This window comes from Balaenoptera physalus, assembly GCF_965194825.1.
Source record: "Balaenoptera physalus genome assembly, chromosome: 9".
Taxonomy (NCBI): domain Eukaryota; kingdom Metazoa; phylum Chordata; class Mammalia; order Artiodactyla; family Balaenopteridae; genus Balaenoptera; species Balaenoptera physalus.
This window is the reverse complement of record NC_138888.1, coordinates 69291941-69302331: the sequence shown is the minus strand read 5'-3', so window position 1 is coordinate 69302331 and position 10391 is coordinate 69291941.

The following is a 10391-nucleotide window of genomic DNA, read 5'->3' as shown; positions in this document are numbered from 1 at the left end:
AGCGTAGTGAAAAGGTTAGCAGTGACTGTAAACAGAAGATTATTCCCAGGCCCTTGGGAATCTCTAATGAGAAGAAACTGTCACACTCAAATTCTTCAGTGTCAGTTTCTTTACAGAACTTCCCTTGGGAAACATTGACTGGACAAAATGAACTTTTTTGTACCATGCTTAATCCATTCCTGCCAAGAAAAGGTGCAGTTGAAAATAGTTCCAGAACACTATAATTAGCAGCATGATTCTCAAAGCAACAAGGAAATCAGGTGGGGAATCTGAGTCCAGCCTTGTGCCTTCCTGCTCTTAGATTTCAGCTCCATCTTCACAGCCACCTCTCTAAGGTAAAATGTGGACTGTCTCCCACAAACATCTACTCTCTGAGTCCTGTTGTGCCCCCAGGTCCATTCTCTGACTTCACGGACTGTGTACCTGTTCTCTGATCTTGTTCACTGAAGTCCAACATACCCTCAGGGTTCCACTGAACAACATTATCATAAAGGAGAGATTGGAAAACTATGGCACACAGGCCAAATCTGGCCCACTGATTGTTTTGTAAATAAAGTTTTATTGGAACACAACTCTACCCATTCATTTATGTATAGCCTAGGGCTGCCTTTGCACTACAGCAGCAAGAGCTGAATAGTTGTTATGGAGACTGTAGGGCACACAAAACCAAAAATATTTTCTAACTAACTGGCCCCTTACAGAAAACGTTTGCTAACTCCTGCTATGGAGTGAGAGAAATTTAGGACACACATTCTGCATTTTCCATTGTATCTAAAATGTAGTTGATTGTATAAATAAAATTATATATATATATATACACACTATATGTATATAGACTTTTCAGATAATGAAAATTTTATATATAGTCTTGGGTAATTTATCTTTGATCATAAGAATCCAGTGGAATTTATATCTGTATTCCTGGTCTGTTTGGTTCCCATGGTGACTAAGGCTAACGATTCATTTCATTGGGCTCAAAGCAAGGCTGGTAAATAAGCAAAACATTTTGGGATGGCCTCAGATGAAGTTTCTCAAGATAGTATTAGAGAAATGGAATTTGGAGGGACATCTTGTCTTGACTTGTACCCTTCTTCATCAGGTCAAACTATCAAGTGGCCCATAGGAAATAGACAAACAGTTGTAGACTTCATAAGATTAGTATCATTTTCATTTTGGATGGAAAGAGATAATCTCAAATATTCAAAAGAAAAATCTGGAGATGATCTAAAATTAAGCCCTAATTAGGAAGCAAGAATTCCTGAGACTCAAAGATCTCACCTGTAGTAAATGATCCTTTAGGTTATTAGACTTGCTGAGGAACCATAAGAGCAGGGCCACCTCTTACTGAGCAAGTAGTCCTTTTGGTTACTTTTATATAAGATGATCTGTAGTTACAGATCATCTCTTCACAGCTAGTTGATAGTTGATTGGTTCTGAAGAGAGGCCTATATCTTGAATTTGCTAGAAAGAGCTTTTTTCTACTGGTAGGAAAGTTTACTCAGCTCATGTCTCCAACAGAACTACGGAGCAACAGAGTAGCACAGACATGCTGAGTCACTGCCATCCAGTGGCTGAACAGAGTAACTGCTTTAACCCTGGGAGGGAGACTCAGTTTGCAGGCTGAACGAAGTCACAGAAATGGGGTTCAGACAGAGACTTTATTGGCTTTGATCACACGCAAAGTGTGAAACTTATTTGTAGATGGTATACTGAATAAATGAAAAACTAAAAAACTCCATTAAAACCGTTAGAATGAATAAGGAAAGTTGGTAAAGAGGCTGAAGGTAGGATAAATATACAAAAATGTGAAGCTTTTCTTTATGCTGGTGGTAATGGATTCAAAATGAAAATGGAAAAATAATCCCATTTGCATTAGCTATGAAAGCGTGGGAGGGCTGGTCTCCTCTCCTCCAGGAGACTTCAAGCCAAGTACTTGGGATTGTGATATTGACCTAAGAGCTTCCCAATCTTCCATGAGGCTCTCAGGGCTAGTCCCAGCCTGCATCACATGGATTGTTTTATATCAATCCCCCTCATAAGCACAAGCCTTTCCATTAACAGTTTTGATGAGGTCTCTCAACTCTACACGACAATGAACAAGCCCTAATGCCATCCAACTCCCCATCCCTCCCCTTCCTCCTAAATTGTTTCACTGAGCTCTCTAAAACTCTAATCTACAATCAGAAACCTAACCTCTGAATGGTTGTCCACAGATAACATTGCCTCTCCTGCACTCCTCTGGCAAAGAGGCTATTTTTTCTCCCACACTTCATGTTCCTCTGGGCCAGGAAGGAGGTAAGTCTACTTCTTATTCATTATTGTCTCTTTCCACTCTGAGACCACCACTTCCTGCCTTCTCTCCCTTCAAGCCTATTACTCATCCTCCATACTCTCAGCTGATGACCTCATCTTACACCTGACTGAGAGAATAAGAGCTGTCATTAAAGAGGCTTCCTTCCCAGTGTAAATGTATAGACCAGTGGTTCTTAATCAAAGACAATTTAACCCCAGAGGAGAGTTGGCAATGTTCAGAGACATTTTGAATGTTACAACTGGAGAGAGGATGTTACTGACATCTAGAAGGTAGAGACCAAAGATGCTACCAAATATTGTACAATGGGCAGCACAGCCCCCAGCTACAAACCACTTAGCCTAGAATTTCAATAGTGCCAAGGTTGAAAAACCCTTGGTATAGATCAACCTGCACGGAAATCTCTTTCTTCTCTTTTTGCAGTGGAGGAGTGTCTCTGCCCCCATCAAAACCAGTTATCTTTCATTCTCAAGGACTTTCCTCTTGAAATAATCGCTGTCTTTCTGTATCTTCATCTCTCCCACTCTACTGTATGTATTCAATCATTCAACAAAAATATTGTGAATCTTTACATATGCCAGAAATTCTCCTAAGTGCTGAGGATACAAAACAGATGAAAATTCCTGCCCCTGTGGAACTTACATTCTAGGGGAGAAAAACAAACAACATTATAAGTAAGTAAAATACACATATTAATGGTGAGTGCAAAGGGGGAAACAAAGAGGAAAAGGACTAGAAACTATGTGTGGGGACAGGGGTTCAGTTTTAAATAGGGTGACTAAGAAAGGGCTCCCTGATATTCTGCTATTTGATAAAAGCCTGGAAGATTTGCAAAATATCTGGGGGATGAACATTCTAACTGGAGGGAAAAACAAGTCCAAAGAGGGAGTAAGGACTTTCCTCGTGGCACAGTGGTTAAGAATCTGCCTGCCAATGCAGGGTACACGGGTTCGATCTCTGGTCCTGGAAAATCCCACATGCCATGGAGCAACTAAGCCCACATGCCACAACTACTGAGCCCACGTGCCACAACTACTGAAGTTCATGCGCCTAGAGCCCGTGCTCCACAACAAGAGAAGCCACCACAATGAGAAGTCTGCGCATCGCAGCAAAGAGTAGCCCCCGCTCACCGCAACAAGAGAAAGCCTGTGCACAGCAGTGAAGACCCAATGCAGCCAAAATAAATAAATAAATTTATTAAAAAAAAACAAAAACTAAAGAGGGAGTGAGCTTGGAGTGCGATTTGTCTGGTGGGTCCAAGGAACAGAGAGGAGGCTGATGTCACTGTTACAGATTGTACCAAGGAGAGAATTGTAGAAGATGGAGTCAGAGAGGAAATGAGGGCCAGATAATTGTATAGTTTTGGCTTTTACTCATCTAAGTGACATAGGGAGGATTTAAGGAAAGGATTTCTTCATCTGACTTATGCTTTTACACAGGGATCAACAAACTACAGCCAGCAGACCACCACCTGCTTTTGTAAATAAAGTTTCATTGGAGCACAGCCATGCCTACTTCTTTACATATTGTCTCTGGTTGTTTTCAAGCTACAATGGTAGGAACAAGTAGTTGTGACAGAGACCATACAGTCCACAAAGCTTAACATATTAGCCTTATTTACAGGAAAATTTAAAGAGTGGAGAGACTGTAATAAAGTCAAGAAGCTCAGAAGTCATCAATGAAAAGATATATTTGACAACATAAATTTTTAAGTTATTTAAGTTATTAAGTAAAAGTATTATATTATTATATTATAAATATTATATTATATTATAAACAAAGTACAGAAACAAATAAGAGATTGGATAAAATATTTATCACAAATAGTTAATATTGCTAATACACACAGAGTCCCTGTAAATTGATGAAAAAGAGACCAAAATCCAGGGGAAAATAGACAAAGGATATGAGCAAGCAATTCAACTAAGAGAAAATGCAAATAGCCAATAAACGTTATTAAAAGATACTCAACATCACTAGTGGTCAGATAGATTAAAATTAAAAACACGGGAAGATACCATTTATCACTTTAAATTTTAAGAAAGTAGTAACAACAAGTATTAACTGGGATGCAGGGCAACTGGCACTTTCATCCACTGCTGGTGGGAATGTGAATTGCTTCAGACTTTTGTAAAGGTAATCTGACAATAGCTCTTAAAATTAAAATCTATAAATTTCTTGAGCAAGCCATCCCACTTTGGGAAACCTATCTTACAAAATTAAAAGAATCAAATATTATATATATGTGTGTGTGTGTGTGTGTGTGTGTATATATATATATCCTTGTAACATTATTTGTCCAGGCAGACAAGCACTAGGATAAAAAAGGGGCAGTGGGCACTATCTAATAATAAACATCAATACTACATAATATTATGCAGCTTTTAAAAAGATTGTATTTCAGGCAAAAGGCTAATCTCCTTATATTTCCTTAACATACAAAGAGGCTCCATGAATCAGTATTGAAAAGGACAAATAATCTAATTTTTCAAATGGGCGTAGAATACAAATAGTTCACAGAAAAAAATCCAAAGGCCCTTCAAGACGGTAAATGATACTCAATCTCACTCCTAATAAGAAAATTGCAGTTTAAAACTACCTTGAGATACCAGTTTTGCCTATCATACTGGCAAGGGACAGAAAGTTTGATGACATGCCATATTGCAAAAACATGGAGATTTGGGTCTTGCCTTACTAATACAACTGCAAATGATACAAATGATACAGCCCCTCGGGAGGACAACTGGACTGTAGGTGTGAAAATTAAAATCACATATTTGACCTTACAATTCCATTTCTAGAAACGTATCCTACAGATAAATTTATGTTTGCAAAATGACACAGTTACAAGATTATTCATTACAAACTGTAGTAAAAGCAGGGGAGCGGGGAAGGGGGAAAATGTGGAATAGATTAAACTCCCATTGGTAGGGAGTGCATTAAATATATTTTGGTCTATCTATATAATGGAAAGCTAGGCAGCCATTTAAAAGAATGAAACAAAATAATAACAAAGGAATGAAGCAGTTTTACATGTACCAACATGGAACACTTTTCAAGATACATTAGTAGGTGGAAAAAAAAAAAAAAAAGCAAGTAAAGACAGTGTGGAAAGCAGGTGTTTTCATGTATAGAATAGCTCTGTAAGACTGATACCTAACGGTTATAACACTATGGAAGGCAAGTGAGTGGCTATGGGACAGGAGTAAAAAGAACACAATTTTCATTGAATAATGTTCATTCCTTTCTTAAGGTATGGACCTGGAGACATGTCTACAATGTATTAAGTAAGAATAAAAATTGCAGAGTAATGCGTGTAATATGATCCTTTGTTAAAATACAATATAAATGAAGCTATATGTATAGCACATATGCACAGAGAGAAAAGAATGGCATGAACTATGAACATTATCTTGATGCAAATGCATTTTGGGTAGAGAATTGGATTTGGGAAGAGATAGTTAGCTTTTCCTTATCTGTCTCTTTTTTATTTGACTTGTCATAACAAAATAACATCATTTTAAAATTTTAATAATTTAATAGAGTAAAGAAAAATTGCCTGGGTAGGATTGTGAGCAACGTTTATTTTCTTCATTACACTTCTGTGGCATTTTCTAATATATGTTGCAATGAGCTCAAAACCACAAACTAAGTTTTACATAGTCAGCATCATTTTTCTTCTATAGTCTCCTTCCAAGATGCGTGTACTCTGGCCTACATGCTCTCCAGTCCAGTACACAATCCCATTTAATTCCACTCTACATTTAAAAATACTTAAGAGGCTTGGCATATACTCAGAGAAAACTCAAAGTCGAAAAGATACACGCACCCCAATGTTCATAGCAGCACAATTCACAATAGCCAGGACTTAGAAGCAACCTAAATGACCATCGACAGATGAATGGATAAAGAAGATGTGGTACATATATATCAATACAATGGAATATTACTCAGCCATAAAAAAGAATGAAATAATGCCATCTGCAGCAACGTGGATGGACCTAGAGATTGTCAAACTAGGTGAAGTAAATCAGACAGAGAAAGACAAATATCATATGATATCACTTATATGTGGAATCTAAAAAAGTGACACAGATGAACTTATTTACAGAAACAGACTCACATATATAGAAAACAAATTTATGGTTAACAGAGGGGAAAGGGGGAGGGATAAATTAGGAGCTTGGGATTAACAGATACAAATTATGGCCACTAGTATAAGCTACTGCACAAGCAGTGACAGTGCATGCCAAAAAGGAAAACCAGTAACACTAATCCTGTCTTTATTTCGAATGTTGATATTTTGTTCATCATGGGTTTTTGCGTTAATTTTTATCTTTAAAATATTGCGTTACTATCATAAGGAGTTTTGGGTGCTTCCTTACATTTTCCACCTTACTCAGCTCATCCCAGCCTGGCCCTACTCAGGCCAAGACAAAAGAAAAAGGGGGATTAGGATCGGCTTCTCCCAGGAGCCCAGAAATTGTGCCAGAGGGTGTATGCGCTGCCAAGGGCCACTGGTTGAATTCAAACACTCCTGTCTACCCAACTAGAGCACGAGCTGCATTTGGTTTTTTGGTTTTTTTTTTTCTTGATTTTTTTTAACATCTCTATTGGAGTATAATTGCTTTACAATGGTGTGTTAGTTTCTGCTGTATAACAAAGTGAATCAGCTATACGTATACATATATCCTCATATCCCCTCCCTCTTGCATCTCCCTCCTACCCTCCCTATCCCACCCCTCTAGGTGGTCACAAAGCACCGAGCTGATCTCCCTGTGCTATGCAGCTGCTTCCCACTAGCTATCTATTTTACATTTGGTAGCATATGTAAGTCCATGCCACTCTCTCACTTCGTCCCAGCTTACCCTTCCCCCTCCCCGTGTCCTCAAGTCCATTCTCTACGTGTGCCTTTATTCCTGTCCTGCCCCTAGGTTCTTCAGAACCATTTTTTTTTTAGATTCCATATATATGTGTTAGCATACAGTATTTATTTTTCTCTTTCTGACTTACTTCACTCTGTATGGCAGTCTCTAGGTCCATCCACCTCACTACAAATAACTCAATTCCGTCTGCATTTGGTTTTCTCTCTTATGCTAGAGCTACTCTGTCCAGTACAATCAATTCTAGCCACAGGTGGCTATTTAAATTTATGTTAATTAACAGCGCCAGCATAGAAGGAGGAGGAGGCCCCCGAGGCAGCTCCATGAGGACTGATGGGGGTGCGCCGGAGGAGATGCACGGACCGAACGCAGTGCCCTGTCCACAGCGGACACGAAGTCATTTTTCCTTCATTCATCCATTCAGCAAACTTTCACTGGGCACCTACTGTATGCTCTTCTAGGTATCAGAGATGTGGCAGGAACAAAATAGAGCAAAAAGTCTGCCTTCATGGAGCTTACATTATAGTAAAGGGGATAGAGCAATAAACAAAATAAATGAGCAAAGCGTGTAGCACATTTGGTGGTGATCAATGCTAAGAAGAGAAATAAAGCAGGGAAGAGGGAGGGGATGTGTGTGCAAGTGTAAGGAGGTTTGGGGAGGGGAGGCTGCAGGAGAAGTAACATTTGAAGAAAGACCGAAGAGGGTGAGGGAGGAAGCCGTCTGGGTACCTGGGAGACAGGGTCCACGCAGGGGGGAGGCAGCGAAGACCCTGAGGCAGGACGTATTTGGTGCCTTTGAGGAATGGTGAGGAGGCCACTGGCAGGAGTGGGTCTGAGGAAGGACCACTGATAGTGTGGCCACCATCGGACTGGCGGGCTTCAGCCTCTTCTGCTACATAGGTCTTGCTACGCTGTGAAAATACCTACTTATTTCTGTCCCCTTCCTGTATTCAGCTACCACAGGAGGCTCTGTCGCCATCCCATCCCTTCCCATCTGGGACCCCCTCTCTGACTGCTTCCCCCCCCCCAAAAAAAAACACCCCAGCTTCCCTTCTGGAGCTTAGAGCCTTCATTGATTTTCCTTCCTTGGGGGAACATATTCCCTTTTCAAAGTTCCATCTCTCAGGCGTCAGTCAATGACACAGGGCAGGCAAGGTGTGTCCTCAAAGCTGACCACTAGCCGGGGCTTTATTATTTAAGTTTACAATTCTCATTACCCTCTCCTTGTCAATCAAAAATGCGGAAGAGGGACTTCCCTGGTGGCGCAGTGGTTAAGAATCCGCCTGCCAATACAGGGGACACCAGTTCGAGCCCTGGTCCGGGAAGATCCCACATGCCACGGAGCAACTAAGCCCAAGAGCCACAACTACTGAATCCCACGTGCCGAGACCCCGGGCTCCGCAACAAGAGAAGCCACGGCAATGAGAAGCCCTCGCACCACAACGAAGAGTAGCCCCCGCTCACCGCAACTAGAGGAAGCCAGCACGCAGCAACGAAGACCCAACGCAGCCAAAAATAAAATAAATAAATAAATAAATAATTTTTTAAAAAAATGCTGAAGACCAGGCGTGATATTCCAAATGGTCTATAACAGGTAGGACAGGGCCTGGCAAAGCATGTTAGAGCCAGGGCAGGGTGGTGGACCCCACTGTGCCAGGGTAACCTTTGCTGCTGGGTGGCACAAGGTCTGGGAGGTGACAGGAAGGGCAGTGGACATTCGGGGCTCGGGTCAGTGTCTGTTTCCAAGCCAGCACAGAAGCACTGACTCTTTAACAACTGGTACAGCCCTACTAGCGTCTGTCAGCTGAATATGCATCTTGCTTAAGGCCACATTTACAGCTTGATACAAACCGCTCTGGTTTCCCATCTGAGAGCTTGACTTTCAGTTTACAGCCATGGGCTCCCGCAGCAATGACTGTCAGGAGAAGGTAACTTTGTCTCTTTGTCAGTGGGTCAATTACACTCATCTGCACACCCCTCACAGAAGGGGCTGGAGTTCTCTTCCTAGAATCACCTTCGCGGTGGAGAACGACGTGTGCGTGGATGAAATTCATCCTCTTTAAACTGTTGTTGGAAGATGGTCTGCCCGGGTGCACCGCCACCACCAACCGCTCCGTGTTGGATCAGACACTCAGATCACGTCCGCAGTCACTGGAGCAACAGCACACAGGCCTGCTGAGACATCAGACAACCAGCATCGTCTCTGAAACTAGCAGAAACCTGTTGGTGACCGCGACAAGCGGAAGCCGTGCGAAAGACGAGAGACTGCCTCCACGTTCATCCACCTTCGTGCTTCTCATTAAATCCGAAACCACTGTCACTCCCTGAAAAACTCCTTAGTCCAGGCCATTCTCTCTGAAACGTTCCGCATCGCTGAAGATTGTGCCTTTGCTCAGCATCCAGCACAAGGCGTCGTGTGGAGAGCTGCAAAAAGAGTGGGGAGGGGCAGGGGGGTGGGGGGATGAAAAGGGGTGGAGTTGGGTGGGCGCTCCTCCTACTGCTGCTCAAAAGCCCCGCCCCCTTGAGCCTTTCCCATCGGGGAAATTGTTCACCTGGGAGCAGTAAGGCAAAGGAAGCAAAGGAGGTCACCATGCTTGTATCTGGGTTTTTCATTTGTTTGTTGTGCCACTTGGCCAGCTAAAAAATGTTGGAGGGGACTTCTGGTTTATGAGGGCAGGCTAGACACATATATTTGCCTGCCATCCCTCTTGGGAGACCCCCCTCCCCCCTCCCCAAATATAACTATGCCAACACTTACAGAGTTTAGTTAGGGAAGGACTCAAGGTAGACATTAGCATGGTCTGGGGGGCGGGGGGCGGTCAGAAGCTGGAAATTAGGCAGTAGCTCTTAGGAACTCAGGAGTCTGCAGGGGTTTCTAGTAACACGGTTACTGGTGTTCAGTTTGAGCTTAGCCGTCCTGCCCTGGGTTTGGTACAGTTCCTCTGATTTGCAAGTCATAGTAGGACGGTTCGCTGCAAACAGTGGTTCTGTTTTTCAAATACAAAAAAAAAAAAAGAAAGAAATCCATAACAGGGAACAGAAGTGGGGAGTAGTCACCAGAAAATGAGGAATTGCAGCAAATTTCTAGAAAATAAGTACAAATGCGAGTAATTCGATAGATGAAATAGGTCGAGAAGAGGCAGCTTAGACTATCCCGGGGAGAGTTCCGTAAGAGGACCCACCTTCGTGAGTGACCA